This window comes from Meles meles, chromosome 5 (genome assembly GCF_922984935.1).
Source record: "Meles meles chromosome 5, mMelMel3.1 paternal haplotype, whole genome shotgun sequence".
Taxonomy (NCBI): Eukaryota; Metazoa; Chordata; class Mammalia; order Carnivora; family Mustelidae; genus Meles; species Meles meles.
The window spans coordinates 19,792,746-19,814,672 of NC_060070.1; positions in this window are offsets into that span (position 1 = coordinate 19,792,746).

Sequence of the window (21,927 nt, forward strand, 5' to 3'; positions counted from 1 at the left end):
AATCGGCTTTCTTGTTATATTTAATTTTATTGTGCCTGGGAATGCATTTATGTATGTAATTATGAAAGTGGAGAGAGTGACAGACAGAGGTGGGGAAAGGCTGTCTGTTATGCTGTGTTCCCCAGAGCTTAGTGCTGGTCTGCAGCTTAAAGATCAAAATCATTTTTAAGATTATATGAGAAAAGGAGAGGCTAGAAAGGGAATGACTGTTTATTGACCACATTGGTGCACTTAGACTCTGACTCTGGATTTTTTGGTTTCAAAACCCTTTTTAATATTTGTTTCATTTTTTTATAAATTAAAAAAAATTTAAAAAAATATTTGTCTCATTTTTTTGATGTTAATGAAAATATCTCATTATGTTTTACGAACATATGAGATGGTTAATATACATTGTATCTTAACACATTAATATACATTCACCTTAAAATCCACGAAGACTCTGTTTGGCTTTTACAAAATGAATGCTTTTCCTCACTGCAGGTTGAAACTGATATTTCCCTTCTCTGCAGCTAAACGTGAGACAGTGGTGACCACATGGTAACTCAGCAGAAGGGTCGCATACTGGCTCTTACGTTGCTCTTCCAGATTTAACGGTTCCTTAAAAGGACACCGCTGCAGGGTTAAACCCCAGATACTCAATATGGTGCATCTGAAAACTTGTCCTCTTCATGATACCAGAGTCACAGACCTTGTGACACGTCCAAAGACACCGTATCCAACGTCTGTGTTTACTAATTATTGGATAACACTCGGATTTCCCAGCAGACCTCTGCTACTTTAAATGTGGCCAGCACATCTTCCTACTGCCCCGTGATTAGCCTATAAAAGCTGGTGGGAGGTATCGTCCAGCATTAAAAATAACTGGCACCAACGGCAACCTGTAACTGTAACTCCCGACCATTTATTAAGAACTCAAAGCCTTCACTGTATCAGAAGCGGGTGTGTCTCTACGTATGACTTTCTCTCCATCTCATCTCCCCTTTGGTGTCCCTTCTCACCTCCCCACTGACACAGCTTTTTGCTCAGGCCGTGGCTGTGGCTTCAAAGGGGCCCATTTTTATCTGGCTGTAAGGCCAAGCAAACTAATCTTGCAAAACAGTTCTGCTACATGCTTCATTCTCTTCCTTCTTGGAGTTTATATATTAACAAACTGCAAAGCCTTTGAAGCTGAGCTTTTGCACAAAGCTACACTGAGAATGTACAGCTAAGTTGCCGTCCCATGTCACCTCCCTGTCACCTAACTCACATGGCAGTAAGTAACCTGCAGTTAGAGGTTTTGGTTGCTTTATTCCTTCAGCTAAAGTAAAATACCAGAATCGTGTCTAAAAGAATGTGGCTTGGAGGTCTGGTAGTACGAGCCATGGGGTTATTGCCTATGGAGATACCACGGCAAATCCTTTAGGACATTTGCCTCTTCTACCTTTTGTCTGTTCTGTCTTGGATGCTTTCTGCCCTCTGGCACAATATTTCTGCATAACTGGAGAAGAGATGATATTTGAGCCAACGAACAGCCATGCTGTTTAGTTCGCTCATCTGGAGGCTGGTACAGAGGGAAAAGTCAAGCTTGTCCTGAGCTCTGTTCTGCTCTGTCAGTCACTGTCCAACAACTCACCTTGATCCATTTCTAAAGCAACATGGCAAGAGAGAGCAGGAAACCCTCCTTCATTTGTCTGTCATTCATTCATTCAGGGTAAACTGCAGACCTCCTTGCTGCAAAGCACTGAGCTTCACTGGGAGGGTCGTGAAGGACCAGAACATCTGGTTCCTGCTCTGAAAGGGTGGCCTCTGTTCATGCCCTTCCAGGATGAGCCCAGCCCCCCGTCCCGACTTACAATCCAGTAGGCAAACTGTAGAAGGGACTTCCTCCTTTAGAAATCTCTGCTGAGTTATAAAAACTGGGGGAATTGGAATTTAGCCCCTTTTCTAGATTTGCCTTCTTTGGTTCCTCTCAGCACCCCTCATGTGGCAACAAAACTGTACTGTTTAGCATCCCCTGAACCGGGCCTACCCTTGCCAGCTTGCACAACTCATCAAATGTAGGACTGCCTTCTACACCCAGCACCCTGCTCATCCCCCCTACCACTGGGGAGCACATCCTTCTTTTTCAAAGGCATATTTCAAATATGTCTTCTGCTCATCTGGGTAAAATTTTCCTTTGCCTGTAGACTCACAGAAAAAGACAGAGAAAACAATAAACTTTGGAGCCTAAAGGATTTCCTTCAGCTCTCGGGCTCTACTGTTTACTAAGTATGTCCCATTGTAAAAGTTACTGGGGCTCTCTGGCCTCAGTTTCCTCATCTGCAAAAGAGAGATGATGCTACTGTGAGAGAGTGATGGCTTTTTGATGGGCGTCATTCCCATAAATGGTCTAGCACTCAGTATCTGGAACTTAGTGGGCTCTCGCCAAGTATTAGTCATTGTCCTTTCTTGGAAACCTCCGCTATTACATTTCTGTTTAAATAGCTGTTTGCAGGACTATATCCAGCATTAGATTCCAAGTCACTTAAGAATAGGCACTATGGCTTATTCATGTGGGGTTCCCTGCAACCTCGCACCATCCGTCCTACCTATCAGATGCTCAGGCACTGAAAAAATTAAAAAATTAAAAAAAAAAAAAAGGTCACAGGCCTGTGAAGAGACAGGCTCAGTGGGTGAAAGGCAGGACTGGGTACAAAGCCCAGTTTCTTGAAAGCCCTTGCGGAGCTCGGCAAGGTTCTTCAGGGTATGGTCCTTGCAGGAAGAAAGTGGCAGTCTCTGTGTGCAAGCTCATATTATTTAGGGCCCCAGGGTGACCTCTCCCTGGGATCACGAACAAGATGAATCAGGAGCAGGAAGGACAGAGATGCGGCCAGCTGTTCGCAGATCCCGAGACATTCCAAACACGAGGGAGAGACTTAGTTTTTCTTGATTAATCTTTGGTGATTTATTCTTTGGACATCATTTAAAAGGAGCATTTTAAAGTAAATTAATTGAACTCCCATGACCTTTTACCCCACTTATATCATCAAAAGAAACAAGATCTTGAAATTAAAAAAAAAATACTTGATTTATCTTCTGTGACTTACAAACTGCTGAGGAATTTCAGTTTTTTTTTAAATTGTAAATAAAAACTCCAGCCTTTCTGGCAACACATCGAAATATCCCAAGTTTGAAACATCCCAATTTTAGCAAATGAATGTTGAGGGATGGGTGTCATATACATGGGTGGATGATGAATATATAATCTAAGACACACAAAAATGAGAAATTATTAGCTGTCTTTAAAGTAGTCATTTCCCCTTTGACCATATTGACCTGACAATATTCTTGAGTTCACCTCCCTCCAATAATACTTGAGTAAATTCTCATTAGTACAAGCTAGTGTTCTTCAAAGTGCAGGTAGTAGTCTATTGGGGAGTTACAAAATCAACTTAGTGTTTTTTTTTTTTTTTTTAAGTTAATGGAATAGAGAAGTATAGAGAATAAAATAGAAGAGAAAGTATCTGAATGTGTCACACAGTAAGGATGAATTTTATTTTATTAAACTTCCATTTGCATTTTATATATGCATTATGAAATATGTTTATGCAAGTAGTGAGTTGGGGTGTACAATGTAGTTTTTGCTGTGGTCATATCTTGAAAATGTTGGAAGCTGCTGAATCTGTCTGGCTTCATGGTGCTTTGTTTACAAATTGCGCAGTGATAGTGTTAAAGCTCTGGCCAATGAGATGTCAAAGGAGGTCTGGTGGGAAAGGTGGGGTTTGGGAAAAGATTCTTCACTCAAATTATGGTGTCCAGTGGACTTACTCTCCTTTCTTTCATTGAATATTGTTCTATCTGTACATACTTGCTAGAACTGTGGTACCATCTTGCAAACCACAAAGGGAGCTCATATGAGATCATATGGAATGTAGCAAAGTGGAAGGAAGATGGAGGGAATCTGGTCTTAGATTTAATGCTAAGGTGTGATATTAAATACTTCAGGAAATATTCTACCTCTAGGCTTGTTACATGAGATAATAAATCCCATAACTGTTTAAAGATATGAGTTAGTATTTTGTGGCTCATAGTTGAAAGAACCCTAAAGGATAAAGGATAAAGAAAGGATAGGGAAAGGATAAAGAAAACTTAGGTTAGGAAGTGCTAGTAAATCAAACACTTATGTTTAGGTGTGGTGGAAGGGACGCATGGAAAGGTAGTGAGGGTCAGATCATGAAGGATGTTGAATTTTAGGACCAAACACTGACATGGAGATGGTACAGGCTTCTAGCTATGAGTATAGACTCAGGAATAGATACTTTGCACTTAAATCTGTGTCTTACTTATTAGCTGGGTTGCCTTGGGAAAGTAATTGTTTTGAACAGGGGGTTGGAATATTAATCGGGTGCCATTGTCCAGGGTGGATTGAAAGCTAGGAGAATTGGAGGCAGTGGAATTGGGGAGAAGGCTGTGGTGATAAGTGAGCAGTGAGCAATGGGGGGTGTGCTCTGGAGGTGGAAAGAAAACCCACAGAAAGGAGGCACTAAAACAGGTGGACTTGATAGGCTAGGTATGGGAGACCCGACTGGGGAAGGACTCCAGTGTGGTGCTGATTTCAGTGCTGGAGTGCCCAAGTGGGGAAGAGATGTGTGTGTGGTAGACTGGGAGCCAGGAGTGGGCAGGAGGTCACTTCTCAGGATCCCCTTTACAGGATGGCACTGTATGTACTTTTAATTTCCTCATCCAAAGCCTCATTTTATGGATGGTGTGCCAAAGTTCTGAGAAGTTAAGATCTTCTCCTGAATGAAATAGTAAATGGAAGAGTTCAGATTTAATCCCAGGTCATTTTTACTTCCAGTCTCTTGAGAGTTACCCAGGGTCAGGATAAGAAATAAGGAAATCATTGGGAGGTAAACAGGTTTTAGTGAGAAGACAGAGTTTAAACTACAGATCCATAATACAGGTAAGTAAATAAAGGAGACAGAGTGAATAGGGCTTGAAGACAGATCTAACAGGTTTTTTTAATTGAAAAAAAAAAAGTCAGGTGAGAAAATAATGACAACTATTAGTGGGGACAGAGAAGTGTGAGGAATGGTTGTGAGGAGAATGAGGATGGTATAGATGCAGTGAGCGCCAAGGGAGAGTGTGCAGCTAGATATGGGGCCTCTGGTGTCACTGCTTGAGAGATGAAGGGATTTAGGGCTGAAAAAATGGTATCAAATACAATAATAAGCTGTTTCCTGCTGACTTTGAAGCAAGAAATCCCAATAAGCTTGGCAAACATATGTGCTAGATTATAGGATATGGGAGTGAGTAGAGAGAGATTGGGGACCACTAATGAAAAGTCACAATGGAAAGTAAAGATTTGATATGAAAGGGAAGGCCTTTTCTTGTTTAAAGTTAAAAAAAAAAAAAGGAAACAATCTGAAAGTACTTTAGAAAAGAGGAATACTTGATGGAACAGAAATGTAGAGAAAGTTGGAGGGAAGAAGGAAAAAGAGGAAGATGAGGAGGAAGGGAAAGAAGAAGAAGGAGGAAGAAGAGAAGGAAAAGGAGGAGGAGGAGGAGGAGGAAGAGAGTAGGAGGACGAAGAAGTTGTCCCCAGAAAATAGGGAGAAATTTATCTGTGTATCAAGTGCATTGTAATTTAAAAGAGGCGAGTATGAATAAAAGAACTATGGAGTAGTATCTAGGGGTCAGGAGAAATTACAGGCTATCCTAATGCCTAACACCCAATGCCTTCAAGAGAATGTGGGGAGAAAATAGACACTTAGCAGGGGATGTGGAATTTGTAACCAATGACTTAAGAAAATGCTACCAGGGTATAGTGAACCCAACACTGAAGTGATATTGGTATCACTCTGTGCAGCAAGTTCTGATGTTGTCAGTGGAAAGAGCTTTTCCAGTCATGACTCTGCTGTAATGAGTTGGAAAATCTTATTTTTAAAGGATATGTAAATTCAAAAAATGGGCAGAAGACATGAACAGGCACTTCTCCAAAGAAGACATACAAATGGCTAACAGACACATGAAAAAATGTTCATCATCATTAGCCACCAGGGAGATTCAAATGAAAACCACATTGAGATAACACTTTACACCAGTTAAAATGACCTAAATCAACAAGACAGTAAACAAGTGTTGGAGAGGATGTGGAGAAAGGGGAACCCTCTTACACTGTTGGTGGGAATGCAAGTTGGTGCAGCCGCTTTGGAAGACAGTGTGGAGTTTCCTCAAGAAATTAAAAATAGAGCTACCCTATGACCCTGCAATTGCACTGCTGGCTATTTGCATCAAAGATACAGATGTAGTGAAAAGAAGGGCCATCTGTACCCCAACGTTCATAGCAGCAATGGCCACAATCGCCAAACTGTGGAAAGAGCCAAGATGCCCTTCAACAGATGAATGGATAAAGAAGATATGGTCCATATATCCATATATCATAATGGGGTATTATGCCTCCATCAGAAAGGATGAATACCCAACCTTTGTATCAACATGGACGGGACTGGAGGAGATTATGCTGAGTGAAATAAGTCAAGCAGAGAGAGTCAATTATCGTATGGTTTCACTTACTTGTGGAACATAAGGAATAACACGGAGGACATGGGGAGATGGAGAGAAGTGAGTTGGGGGAAATTGGAGGGAGAGACAAACCATGAGAGACTGTGGACTCGAGAAACAAATGGAGGGCTTTGGAGGGAGGGGCGGGGGGGTTGGGTGAGCCTGGTGGTGGGTATTACGGAGGGCACATATGGCATGGAGCATTGAGTGTGGTGCATAAATAATGAATCTTGGAACACTGAAAAAAATTTTTTAAAAATGTAAATACTTAAACATTCATTCATTCATTCTTTTAAGGGGCTTAGTTTCTTTTATTTATATACTTGAACACATTGCCCACAGCTCCTTACTGTTCTATTGTGGGAATTCACTAAGAAGATGCAGATGATGAAGACAAAGATGGTGATGAGGGTGACAAATAACAATGAGAGTAATAAGAATAGCATCTGAAAATTATTTGGCTCTTCCTATTGTGAGCCATGTAGTAGCTTTCTACGTATATTCACTTATTTAACCTTCCCATCAGTTCTATGAGATTCTTAAAATTGCCTCCCCGCCCCCCCCCCCCCGCTCCAGGTTATAGAAGAAACTCAGATATAATGAATTTTGTTGCCTTAATTAACAACTAAAAAATGACTACTAAAAAGGATTCAGCCTCAATAGCCTGGCTCCAGATAAAGAATTTTGGAAATATAAAGCTTATATTTTGCCAGGTATTGTTACAAAAGAAAGAAGTTATTAGAATCTTTTTTTTTTAAGATTTTCTTTTTTAAAATTTTATTTGACAGAGAAAGAGTGAGAGAGGGAACACAAGCAGGGGCAGAGGGAGAGGAAGAAGCAATCTTCCCGCTGAGAAGGGAGGCCGATAGGGGGCTTGATCCCAGGACTCTGGGATCATGACCTGCGCCAAAGGCAGACGCTTAATGACTGAACCACCCAGGCTCCCCTAAATTATTATATTCTTAAAACACGGGCTGAACAATTTTCAACAAAGGATATTTTAAAATTAATTTATTTTGATTACTTAAGGTATCTGTTTTTCTAATCCCGTTAGCTCTTGATAATATTACATTTCCATGATTTTGTTTGTTTATTCCATCTTTCTGTGGTTTCCTAAGGACGAAAGTCCCTGCGGGCGTTCTGTGGTTTTTATACCTCCAAGCAGCGGCAGCGTTGCTCGGGAAGGACGCTTCTCCTCCTACCGCCTGCTCTGAAGCAGTGGGTGTGGCAGGAGCCACCTCAAGCTCCATGGCCAACGCCGAGCCACTCGGTGTCTCAGGCAAAGAGGACAGAATTGAAAGGAATACAGCTATTTAAAAGCTAGAGAAAATCCTTTACCATATCATAAAAGTGTGGAATCAGATTTCAAATGGATTTCCTCAGAGTGTCACTTGAACGACTTCTGCCTCCAGTAGCCACTGAGCATGATTCCCAGTCAACGGTGTTGGGCAGGGGGGCAAGGGGCGGTGATCTTTTACACCAAATACCATACACCAGGGTGATATTTTGCATCGCAGCGATGCAGACTCCAGACTGTTGATCAAGCTTTGTGAGGCGGCTCCAAACAGCCCACTGTACCTGACAGGGCATCATTTCTTTCAATACTGCAATGGCTGCACAAGCTAATTTGTAATATCATCTAACTCAGCTGGCTGCAGTGTGGAATTGCTATCGCTACCTGAGAATTTGATGAAAGAGAGGTTAAAGAAGTTAAGTCGGGGTGACAGCCTCTGTTAGCATCATGAAGAAAGCCCCAGACACACAGCTTCGTCCCTGTATTGCACGTGAGTCTCTCAGAGACAGGTCTGGGGACTCTGCTGCAGGGACACCGGGCAGAGCGGGAACTGGCCGGGGGGAAAGTCAACAAAGGATAAGCTGGGGGCTCTCAGTTCGTGGGTTTTGGAATTCCTGGCAGGTGCTGTCAGCAGATTGGCTTTTCAGTTTCCACACATCCTATCATTCACAGCCACCTCCTGGGTGGGTGTTCTAAGGGGGGGCGAGAGCCTGTCGAGATGCAGAAAAGCACACTTTCTCTTTTGAATCTTGCTCCTCTGTTTTTAAGGAAAGCTTCAGTAACAAAAAAGAAGTTATTGATTTAGAGCCACAGGAACTAGAGGGTAATCAGTAAAAAGCGTGTAGAATCCAGGCAGCAAGGCCAGGGAGGCTGACATGGGCCCATGCAGCAGTCTCATAGATGGGTTAGGCACCTCGTGCTGTGTCTTCAGTGATAGGACCATTCAGGCCCGATTGGAAGCTAGTTGATTGCAACCTCAAAAGGTCTTTGTGGTCTGATAACAGGGCCTGACTCTTCAGGTGGCCATGCTGCCTCCTGCCTAGGGGTTAGCTTGCTTCTGTAACACATTTGTTTAAAATCGATTTCCACAATCTTTGCCTAGGGTTTACTCCACATTTTTGTAAAAAAAAAAAAACCAAAAAAAAAAAAAAAACTACATCAGATTGAAAAAGAAAAAAAAGTCTCTCATGTGAGACAGGCTGTAAACATACAAAGGACTGGATCCTAGCTCTGGCAGATCTTTCTCAAAATTGGTGGGACTGCTGTGGGCTTGCTTTTTTTGGTATTTCAGGAGTTCTGACTTTTCTTAGTTGTTAGATTTCCTTAGATGTTAGCTGATTTTAGATATGGACTATACTTAGGAATACCATGTGTTTTTATGCTCTGAAATAAAGGCTAAGCTTAGTGTGTAATATATTCTGTATAATGTATTTACACTCTTTTTTGCCCCTACCCCCAGAGTCCTGCAATGGCTGTGGGCCCAAAGAGTTGAAGTGACTCAAAGCTCTGACTTTCACCTTGTTTTCATACAGAATATGCCAGATCCTACTTCCAGGATGGATAGACTTTAAGTTATTCCAACCCTAAAATGGATCTTCTGAAATTTTCTAGTCTTATTTTTTGTTAGCAAAAAATCTGAAGTAAACACATATTTGTACAATGGCCTTTTTTCCCCCCTATAATTTAGTACTTTTGCTTTTCAGCATTATTACTATTATCTCTTAAGTTCCCTTTGAAGGAGGAGGCTTATCTTCGTTATCGATGTCTTCTTGATTTAAAAAAATATATATATTTATCAGGTTGTGGCACTTCTCTGCTCAAAACAATTTGTTGGTTTTTCATTACACTGGGTAAAACAACTAATTCTCTTCATGGGTCAAAGGACCTCCATGATGTAGACTTTGCCTCTTTGGAGGTTATGGTCCTGGTCCCTGTGTCTCCATTCAGGAAAGCCTCTTTCCAGATGGACAAGCTCTTCCCACCTCAGGCTCTTCACACATGCTGGTCCCTCAGTCTGGAATGTTCTTTTGCAGCGATGACTTCCTTTAATTTGAATCTTGTGTCTTCAGCTATGTCTTCCCCAACGACCTTGTTTAAGTAGATCATTTCCTGCCTTCCACAAGCCCCATTTTCATTTCTATATTCAGCAGCAATTTTATTTCCTTAGACTGCTTATCACAGTTCCTTTAGTTTCTTGCTTCTTGCCTGTCTTCTCCACTTAGTCATGAGCTCTATGAGGTCAGGAACCACATGCTTATGATATTCCTTGGAGCTGAACAGAGTCCACGTGCATGGTAGGGATTCAACAACTAGTTGTTGAATAAATACATGTGCTTGGAGGGGCACATGATGATGAATGTGCCATATATTTGTCATCTTCAATGTAGCAGGATAGAAAGACAACATTGAAGAGGTGACCTGAGTCCCGATGATAGAAGCTCTCGGTAGAATTGTGTAGTAGGGTCACCATCAGCAATGCCTTTTTGAGTGGAGAACTAAAGTCACCTGGCCTGTATTTTAGAACGATTGATTTGTCAAAAATATTACATGCTTGGTTGTAGTAGAAAAACAGCCTTGGGGAGACCAACAGTACTGAGAAGATTGACCCCAAGGGATGGGCTTTAGGATCTGGGACAGGGTTGCCTGAAAACTGATAAACTAAAGCAGGTAAACAAGAGAAAACTCCTCCTTTTGATGAATGTTTTATTAAAAATACATGTTTTGGGGGCGCCTGGGTGGCTCAGTGGGTTAAGCCGCTGCCTTCAGCTCAGGTCATGATTTCAGGGTCCTGGGATCGAGTCCCGCATCTGGCTCTCTGCTCAGCGGAGAGCCTGCTTCCCTTCCTCTCTCTCTGCCTGCCTCTCTTGTGATTTCTCTCTGTCAAATAAATAAATAAAATCTTAAAAAAACAAACAAACATGTTTTGGGAAGGTTGTTAGGGAAAATGGAATAAAGAGTTGCTTCCTGCCCCAATTCTCCATCCCGAGGGTTACTTTCAAAGACACAGCTTGATGTAGTTTGGCATCATTGGGTATTTTTGCTCTATCCCAGGTCTTCTGTCATGTCTGGGGTAAAAAAGTTAAATGGTTGTGTTTTTTGTTGGTTTTGTTTGTCTGTTTGTTTTTGCCATTGTTGTCTTTCAGATTTCCTGTATCTTCTAAAACAGAGCCATATTAATTGAGATGCATTTGATTTTGGAATGCTTTTTTTTAACGGAGTATTGTGGGAAAAGAGAGCCAGACTGTGTGCCTTTAGGAATAGCAATCCCAGTAGATGGAATATAGGGTTTTGAGTCAGGTCTTCGTAGGCTTGGGCCCTGGCTCAATCCTGCAGCCGCTGACTAAAACTGGAGAAGTCATTTAACCACTCGGAGCCCCATTTTCTGATCTACAAAATGAGAATGAATTATACCCTAACTCAGAGTAAGTACTTTAAAACTCTGAGCTGCTCCCCAAACCCTAGTGACTGGGATTGACAAACACTGTGCCTCTCCATCTAGTTACACATCAACATGTTAACTTCTATGTATCTAGAAATTAGTGAGGGGATTTATGGATATGAAGCCTAAGGAGGAAGAAAAGAAGAAAGAGAACAGTGTGTCCAGATAATAGAAAAATAGTGGTACAGGGTTCATGGGCTGCACACCTTCCTTTACCAATAAAATCATCAGGAAATGATCAGCATCAGACACTAAATTATCGAATATTGTAATGTGCAAACCTTTTTTTTTTTTTCCTTTAGTGAATTTGTGAGGGCATGGTGGGTAGGGAAGGAGGCAAAGGATTTTTCTATCATGCTGTCACTGCTATTGAAACACTATTATCACTGTAAGGCAGTGATTTCTAAACTCTGTTGGGTCAGGGACTCTTCGGAGTCTCTGACGAGAGGGACATATGCTAGAAAAATTTCCATGTACATCTTTGCCTCCAACTGTACTTATAAATCACCTGAAACCTGTCTAGAGAGATGGCCAATTCAGGACCCCAGGTTAAAAGACTTAGCTGTAAGACAGCAATTGAATTTTCTATTTATATTTCTATTTCAGTATGTTTTCTATTTTGTTTGGTTTGGTTTTAATTTAATTTTCAGTGGGATTGTTCCCTTGGTTCCTAAGCAGTCATGAATGCCTGGCATCATGTTAGGAACTTCCTCAATCTTTAACTCTTTTAGTCCTTTCAATAATTCTACTGGGGAATGGGGTTTATTGTTGTTTATGTAACATTGCCTAGATGACCAAGCCAAATGTTTTGGGTTGCTCATGGGTGAACCTGGGGAGCCCGAGTATATATTTCATCAGAAGACTATTAGTAAACTTAATGTCTTCATCACAGAGTCAAATGTATCTCCTGGGCAAGGCTGCCCTTTTCTATCAGGGGAACACCACAACACCAATCCTGGAAAGGTCACGCAGCATAAAGGAAGAAATATCACTCCTAGAGTACTTTCACATATGGGATATCTTACTTTATGTCAGACCACCATTAAACACAAGGAGTTTGTGTGCGTGTGTGTGCATTTATTTGCTTTTCTAGGTCATTAGAATTTCTATTCCTGACCTAGAAAAGAGATGTAAATATCTATATTTAGTCTGGTACCTCTTACACTAACAGATGTTTAACTCTGATAATACCTGTAATCAATTCCCAGGAAACAAGATGTTTCTAGAACATCAAAAAGTGCACAGGTATTCTTTAAGCTAAGTGTATAAATGGTTGAAATGTTAAAAATGAGGGATTCTGTGTTTTTTGATTAATGCTGATGTTTGAAGCAAATTTACAGAAGTGCATATAAATGAAAAAGCAGATTTATTTGGAAAAATCAAAGTATTTATCAATAAAGTCCTCTGAGATGTTCAGAGGAAAGACACCGTAGAGGTATAACATGTCATTATTATGATTATTATCACCTTTAACAGCTAGCCTAGTACTTAACGATTTTCTTCAAGTTGTTTTATTGGTATTATTGGCATTGACTTTTTGGTCTTGGTTGCAATTAAGGCATTACAAACTGCTGATTTGTGTTAGCTCTGGGAATAAAAAGAAAACAAACCAACTAAGCACTACTAAACCAGAAACGCTTCAAGAGGAGCAAATTTTTCATGCCTCAAGGATACTTTCATATTTATTTCTAAATGTACCATTTCATATACATTAACATGCCAGAAAAGAAAGTTGGTCATATCAGAGAAAAACAGAAATTATGCTAGATCTCATAATGTGAGATAACTTTAGGTAGTTATGGGTAATGACCATAGTTCAGGCTGCGTTAAATTTGAATTTCAGTAAATCATGTCAATAGAAATGACATTATCTTGTTCAAAGTCAGAAAACCCAGTGCTTCTGAAATTGGTTTTCTGGACTAGGTCCATATGGTTAGTTAATGTGATTTGATACTATCTGGGTGGTGTTCTGGAAAGTAAACTTGCTTTTTCTGCAAAGAGAAACCAGATTCCAAATACCCGCCTCGTTCTTTTACTGCACATTTATATTTTGTTCTACTTTCAATCCTTTATGGACGTAGACATTTTGAATGATGGGATGTTTAGATAAAGTGATATATCCTGAAAGAATGATTATACCCCCAAGTGAAAAACCCAACGTGGAAAAAAAGCGCAAATGGTCAGCAATATAAAGGAACATGACTTAGAGGAAAAGTTCTAGTCACATATGCACACACACAGAGAGAGAAAGAAAGAGAGAAAGAGAGAAAGAAAGAAAAGAAAGAAAGAAAGAAAGAAAGAAAGAAAGAAAGAAAGAAAGAAAGAGGAATCCTATTAGTTACAAACTTATTTAAAAAAAAGCAACTGTTGGGAGAAGTACAAAATAATTATAGAAATGTTCCAAGTGTTACAATGAACTCCCTTGTTATCAGGTCTTGGATGGATGATTTTACTACTTAGAAACTGAATTACAAGCCTTGGCAAGTGAATCCCAATAGGGGAAAAAGCAAAACAAAATTCTTGGCAATTGGAGAGTATTGGTAAACTAAAATTTCAAATTAAACATTATTTTAAGGGGAAAACCGCCTTTAATTCAAAAATAACTTTATAAAAACTTTTAGAAATAAGCCAAAAAAAGGTTTCCACCTTTTCTACCTTAGAAAATAAAACCAGTTTAATCAAGAGTTTCTTTGATAATTGAAATGTCCAATAATATCTAAGGATTGTTATTTAAAAGTAAATTCAATTTTTGAGATAATAGATCTATAACAGCATTTTTTTCATATTGAAACATTCTGATGTTTTCTTCAGTGTGTGCAAGTTCTATTTCTTATTTTGCATTTTCAGTTCACTGAATTAAACAACGCATATGTATTGTGGGCCAAATCACCTGAAGGCTGCTGTATAGATAGACTTGGGGTCTCGAAGGCTGCTGTATAGATAGACTTGGGGTCTCTATTTGTGTTCTTATTGTATCGATGCTGAGGTAGTATTTAATTCTAATGTCCCTTGTCCAGTTTAATGTCAAAACAGCATTTGTCTCAAGAGAGCCATTGAGATGAATTTCTTTTGCCAATTTTAATGACAGAAACATTCTTAAGTTATTTAAGACATTGAAATTTTGATTGGATACCATAAAAATGCTGAGTGCTCACTGTTACACAGCAGTGAGGAAGGTAATCAGAGTGGTCTTATTACATAAGTAAACAGTATGCTTTTGCTATGTGGAAGCAAAATGATATCATGCAGTACCATGCAAAGGATGGTTTTATCATAATTGGTTAGAGAGAAATAATGGGAGTTTTGGACCTTCCCTTGGTACATAGAACAGAAGTTCAACTAAAAAGAGCCTGGGCAGAAGCAGTTAGCCCCATACTCACAGTATTCAGGCTGTGAGCAAGTGTCCGGTGTGGCTCTTTCTTGCTTGTGTATGACAAGCTTGCAAAAAGTTCAATAGAACTAAATGCAGAGGGAATATAAGAGAAAGATTTAAAAAATTCTCTGTTATTCTTCTTTTACTTAATTTATTCACTATTGAATTCTATTGATAATGGATTGATGGCAAAAGGTAAGTTCCTCATCAAAATTTTCCCTTTTGAAGGTGACAGTATAATACTGAAGCTTGAGGAAGACTGAGAGGAATTCAACTTAATTTAGACTTCCTCTTGAACAAACTGTCCAAGTTGTTTGAAATAGACAACCATCCTTAGTAACAGCATCCTTTTTTTCTTCCTTTTTCCTTTGTTCCTTGATTTGGTCATTTCCTCCCTCCTTCCTTTATTTCTCCCTCCTTCCCTCTCTCCCCATTTCTTTTCTCTTTCTCCTCCCCTTCCTTCCCCTTTATCCTGAAGCTGAGAAGAGCAAGATAACACCCAGTTGAAATTCTGGACGATCAAAATATAATTCATCAAATTGAGAGAATTTCTAACGTGAATGTAAAATACATTTTGTTTTCCCTTGGGTATTTAAGTATCAGGAATGGTTTGAATTTCAGAACATTGGACCACTTTTTGTTTGTCTGTTTTTTGTTTTTCCTACTGATTTACTTAGAGTCTGCTCATGTAAAGACTCAGAAATTTGATACGAAATTAGAATTCATTACTCTTCAAAAACCCAGGTGTTGTTGGAAACAACTTCCGCTGGAAACCCTTTGAAGACATAAATTCAGTTCAGTTAAATATATTGGGGAGTTTACTATGTGCAACACACAACACTAAGCCCTGGGGGTAAAAAGATAAGTTGGGTGTTCTTTCAGTGTTGAGGAACTTAGAATCTGGTGTGGGACATTAGCAGGGAAAGGGGAAGGTGAAAATATTTTCCAATTTTCAAAAATGTATTTGTGTATTTTGTGCTAATCTACTTTTGTCTTTTAGTACTGTTTATAAAAGCTTTCTAACACCCTTTTCAACTAGAGTTTTGAGCTTATGAAAGAGGTATTTCTATGTTCTCTAATTTCACAACGCAAGATGAGAGGCATCATTAGTACATGTATTTTTTTGCGAGATGAAATATCCTCAGGCTGGGACTAATGAATAATAGCGAAAGCAAAATAAGTAAAAAGTGCAACACTGATGAAAGAGGGACTGAACGTCACCCAGAAACATTAGCTGGTGTTGAATGACAAATGATAACACTGTTGGGTCAGTTTCAGGGATAGTGGCAGGGGGTAGAAATGAGGAGCCCAGATAGCCATGGGTGGTGTGAGTCACTAAGGAGATTTTCCTGGAACTTTTATTTATCTTTGCATTAAAAATAAATACATAAACCCAAATAGTGCAGATTTAAAAAAAAAGAGAGAGAGAAAACTATAAGCCTTAAAATAACATGGGCCTTAATTACTTTGCTTTGGTTAAAAAAAAATGCTCAATATTAATGGAAGGAAGTCTACTTAAGACATGCTTAAGAAAACAGGACACATGACTTAGTTTAACAGCTATTCAGAGCCAAAAAACAAAACAAAATAAACAAATGAACAATCAAAAACATAACCTTCCTACAATGTCTACTTATGCAGTGAAATGTGTATAAGGGCAAGGATATTTGTGAGGTGGGCGGTGGAATGACTGTGGTGAGCCAAGAATGTCTTCTTTAGATCTGAGTTTGTAAAGTATGTTGATAGATGCTAGTATCATGGGGAAGATGTCTGTGGTCAAATAATTTTGAAGGATGTTGAGATAAATAACTAAACAGACTTGTTTACTGTAGGACTTAGTTTAGACTTTAATATATTGATATGCCCTGTAACTGGCCAGGAGAGGATGATGGTACCAACATTCCCAAAATGCTTTCAACTCAGAATCCTTCTAGAAGAGCTCACAGGGGAAATAGGTTCTTGGGATACAGTTTTAGAAATTTCTATGTTAGTACTGAGCATGTGGAAATCACAATTATTTCTCTTTCTTTTTAGAGAAAAGAAATGAAGCCAAATTAATTATCTCCTGGGTCCAACATGGAGTTAAGTTATATGTTGTCTTGATATGTGTCTAGTTTATCCTGATCTCTATGATATATATTGCTCTTCCCTGACCACCGACCCCATCCCCATTCCCAACTGGTAGATTAGGAAAACAAGATCTGAGAGGATAAATATAGAGTCCTGGTAAACTGGTAAGACTTAGGCAGGGGTTAAAATTCAGAGTTTTTTTAAAGCTTGATTTTAGAAAACTTGAATTACAACTGAAATAAATTAAATAAGACACAGATTGGATTATGTGACCCATTCATTGCTAAATTCAAGGGGCATCTCCCTGTGGTTATCTGGTAGCACAGGTGATGAAGAAGATGTGGTCCCTTCTCAGGAGCTTCAAATTGGATGAGAAAGGCAGACCCAGGAACATGTAATTTCAGTGCAATAACGGAAGTGATTAAAAGAGGTACATAGGGACACCTGGGTGGCTCAGTTGGTTAAGCCGCTGCCTTCTGCTCAGGTCATGATCATGGGGTCCTGGGATCGAGTCTTGCATCGGGCTCCTTGCTCGGCAGGGAGCCTGTTTCCTCCTCTCTCTGCCTGCCTCTCTGCCTGCTTGTGCGTACTCTCTCTCTCTCTGGCAAATAAATAAAATCTTAAAAAAAAAAAGAGGTACATATAACTCTTTACTTTTGTTCATGATATTATCTCTCTTCAAAGTACAGTAAACCTGAGCCCTCATCTGCACCCTTTCACACATATTAGATGTTTTAAGAATGAATTCCAGTGCCTGTTCTCTGGGAGACATTTTCTAGACACTTTGCCTCCTTCCTAGTTGGAATTAATTGTTCTCTACATTATGTTCCCATAGCACTTTCCCTTTTCCCCATCAAAACCCTAATTTTTCAAAGTGTGAGTTGAGTGTGTCTGCCTGTTCATCTTCCTCCTAGATTGGAAGATTGTTGAGGGATGATGTTATCTTAGACATTCTTTTTTTTTTTTTTAAGATTTTATTTATTTATTTGACAAAGATCACAAGCAGGCAGAGAGGCAGACAGAGAGAGAGGAGGAAGCAGTCTCCCCGCTGAGCAGAGAGCCCGATGCGGGGCTCGATCCCAGGACCCTGGGATCATGACCTGAGCTGAAGGCAGAGATTTTAACCCACTGAGCCACCCAGGCGCCCCTATCTTGGACATTCTTATAATCACCACTGCTCAAACAGGAATTTGCTTGAATAATGCAAGCCCTCAACAAATGTTTTTTCATTGATTGGTTGTTTTTGCAATAAAATGAATTTTATTTATCTTAAATTTTACCATTGCATAAAAATCATTAATAACCTAAACTAGAGTTTAGAAAATATTTAAGATTTTATTTTATAAGTAATCTCTACACCCAATGTGGGGCTTGAACTTACAACCCTGTGATCAAGAATAGCATGCCCTACTGACTGAACCAGCAAGGCACCTCCAAGAAAATTTTTAGAGACAAAAAGGGTAGAATGTTCCTCCTATGTCATTTAATTTATTTTATTTTATAATTTTATTTTGTATGTTTTACCTCCCTCTGTTTTCTCATTAAGTAATAGACTCTGAGGACAAGTCAGAGGAAACAGGGCATGGCCTATGTAGCTCATTAGGAAACCCACAAGAGCTTTCTTATGAACTAATATTCCAGCTCGATTACCAGGCAATTTTAGCAATTACAGAGAGAAAACGAAGGCTGAAAGGAAGTCCCTTACAGAGACTTTAGCACCAGTCTTTTTTAATATCTTGAGTTGTAGACAAGTCCCAGGGTGTCTGAGTCAAGCCTGGGAAAAGTAAGATTATTTTAATCAGTAATAATTAAATCAGCAAGAATAAGGGCATTTGTTTCCATCAAATCTTGTTCAGACTTTGTGGACTTTGAAAGAGATTTAAATATATGAAAGGATCTTTCTTATCTGTTTATCATTCAAAATCAGTTGGTTTATTAAAGAGGAAAAAACAGTTAAAGTAGGGAATCATAACAACGATACACATGACTCTTAAACATTTAGGATGATGGCAAACCCAGTTATCTGGGGTTCATAAATTATCAACCTACATAATGCAAGACAAGTTTTAAAATATAAATATATTGCCTCATGTTTTTAGCCTTTAAAAAGGGGGTATAAATGTCTCAGGATAAGTATAGGAATAAATACATAACCAATTTTCTTTCAAAGAAAATATATCACGACAAGAAAGTCTTGTCAAACCTGTAACCATATTGATTTACTTAGGCCAGATTTTAAGTCTAGTTAATCTCTGAAAGAATTATGTAAAGCAGGAGTGAGCACATTTTTTTCTGCCAAGAGTTGGGCAGTAGATGTTGGCACCACAGTCTTTGTAGCAGTTCCTTAATTCTGCCATTGCAGGGCAGAAATAGCCATAGAGCATACAGAAATGAATGCTCCTGGCTGTATGCAATAAAACTTTATTTATTATGAAAGCAGGCAGCGGGCCTGATGCAAAGCATTGATACTGCTGTACATCAGGATGACTTGTGGGAAGTGACTGAATGTATTGGTAGACCTCTTCAGTTTTGTATGGCCAGAGCACCAGTCTCCTTCTGAGAACTGCCAGCCTACACTCATACTGCTCTGTAGGAATTTGGGCATGCACTCCCTCATTTGATTGAGAGTCTTTTTAAATTTTTTTTAAAGAAACCCTTTCTTTCATTGAGTCAATACATTTGTCTTTGGCCTAAGGTGGTGTGGGTTGTACTTTCGTTTCTTGTTCCTATGGAAGTCTGGTCCATAGACATGAGTAGGCACCAATTTATGGAGCTGGAGATGAGGTCGGAGAGGGGGAGACAATAGCAGTTGCTTCCAGGTTTACCCGGTCACACCAAGGTCAAGACCCCAGACATCTTCCTGGAGGAGGCTTCCTGAGGTTGCGTAGCTGGTTAAAGCAGAGATTCTCCGAAATAGAGGTGATTGTAGAGGAATCGTCTTTCCCTTGTAGAATCCTCCAAAGAGCTCTCCAGATAATGCCACTCTTGGGGAGCTATTTGGCATGCTTGCCCTACGTACAGACCACAGGTTGTAAACTTGATCGCTTCTCCATGCTGTGCTGGAATTTACACGGGCTTACCGTTTCTCCAAGTGTCATAAACATCCTAATCCCTTCGGAAAGCATTTGTAAAGAAGAATATTTTGTTTCTCATAATAATCAGTGGTCCCCTTGCACTATCCTGAGCAGCATGGTCCTTGGAAGAATTTCAGCAAAAATGAGCAAAAGCCACCTCAGCTGTGCCTGTTTCTTTTTGTCACTTAAATCGTTGTCTGCTCCCACCTGCCGTGAGTCCTTCTCAACCTCTCTCCTGTGGGTGGTATATTTCTGTTTCAAGGGAAAATTTGAGCCATCAGAGTCCCTCCATGATTGCAGGGGAATACTGTGACTGCTTTATGACTGGGTGGACCCCCAAATGGGATATTCTTGGTCAACACTCACCCATTCCTAAATGCACACAGCTCAGCACACGGTGTGTTTATGGAAACAACTCTGCGGTTTGTCAAACTGCAGTGAGGTCGATGTTGATTTTTTTACTGGCTACTCCCACTGAAAACAAAAACTGTGGGCTGATGGCGCAGCAACAAGCGACAAAGAGGTATCCAACAAGACGGTGACTAAAGACAAGTCAAAATACAAGCTGGAAAGAACTCTAATTACTTGTAGGCCTTCCTGTATGATTATTTAAACTTGTTCCAGTTAATGAGATCTGTCAATGGTGATTGCGTTAGTGGTTAAAAAAAAAAAATGACAGACCATCTTCGCTGAATCTGAATATGAATTGTGCCATGTAATAACAGACTCTGATTTACTAAGTGACTTCGGACTGGGAGTATTAAGATAGGCTTCTTCTTTGATCCTTACAACAATCCTTTGAGGTAGGTAGTGACCCCATCTTGCAATGAGGAAAACCGAGGCTTAGAAAGGTCAGACAGTGAGTTCTTGGCTGCACTAGTGGCAAACAATGCAACCAGGAACAAAATCTGTGGAAGCACCAGAAGCAATCCTTATTACTTGACAACAGTAAAGGGATCCTCAACTTACTGACCTTTTTCCGGTGGGGACGAGGGTTATTTGGTTCTCATGAATTTTGCATCTTTGCTGAATGGATTTGCAAATGCACAAGGCAGAGTGTATCTGAGAATCCTAATCGATGTTTTATCCTCTAGAATGGCAGATTTTAATCAGTAGCAATTTCCTAAACTCTCTCCATCTCCAGGGAGAGACCTTTCTGGTCATCACCCCTTGATGGGGGCTGCTACTGGCATATCGTACACAGAGGTCAAGGTTGCAGTTTGCTGCTGAACATCATATACATCCTATAATCTACAGGACAGTCTTCTCTAAGTAAAGAATTTGTCTCCCCAAATGTCAATAGTGCCAAATTTGAAAAGCCCTATTCTAGATGCTCTGGAAATTAATAGCAAACCCTTGGAAAGATGAAGAACTTGGACAAGCAGTGCTTGTCCAAGTTCTCTTTAACTGGAACAAGTTTAAATAATCACACATCTCTCCTCAGAGAATTTTTTCCTATCTCCTGCAGCTTTCACGTATCAGCCCCTTTAGTACATATCCCCAGCAGGACTAGCCTGGGATCTCACTGAATATTATAAAAAAGCTAAACTAATATCAGAGCAGTGCTCCAATGCTTCAGAGAAGTGAACTTCAGCACCTGTGTTCCTTGTTTCTTTTTCCATGTTTCTTGGCAGCCATGTTCTTTTTTTAACTCTTAAACGCTTTTTCCAAAAACTGGCAACTTCTAAAACTATGCCTCTTCTTCTGAAACACAGTATTTACTTCTCTTAGTGCTCCATGTAGCCAGAGTTCCAAGCACAGGGCTTTCCACATTTGTTTCTCATCATTTTTGACAATTAGCCTCCCTTATTTCGATAAACATCTCATTCTTAAAGAGTAGTTCTTAAGTACCATTTATCTTTTCCTGGGTGGAGTAAAGATTTCCCATGAACAAGCATTTCACATTTTTCTTTGCAAAATGTTTTTCCAAGTATTTAACTCTGTGGGGAAACCTACAGGATAGACAAAAAAAAAAAAAAAAAAAAAGGATGTTTTGAGAGTTGGAAGTCTTCTCTAAGGTCTTAAATGCTAACTCTTTAGTTTCCACATTAAGGAAATCCCCCGACCTCTGAAAACAGTGTTGTCTTATACAGCTTCCCTGCAACAGAGGCTAATAGCATTCTTATAGGTAATTATCCAGGAAATAAAATAT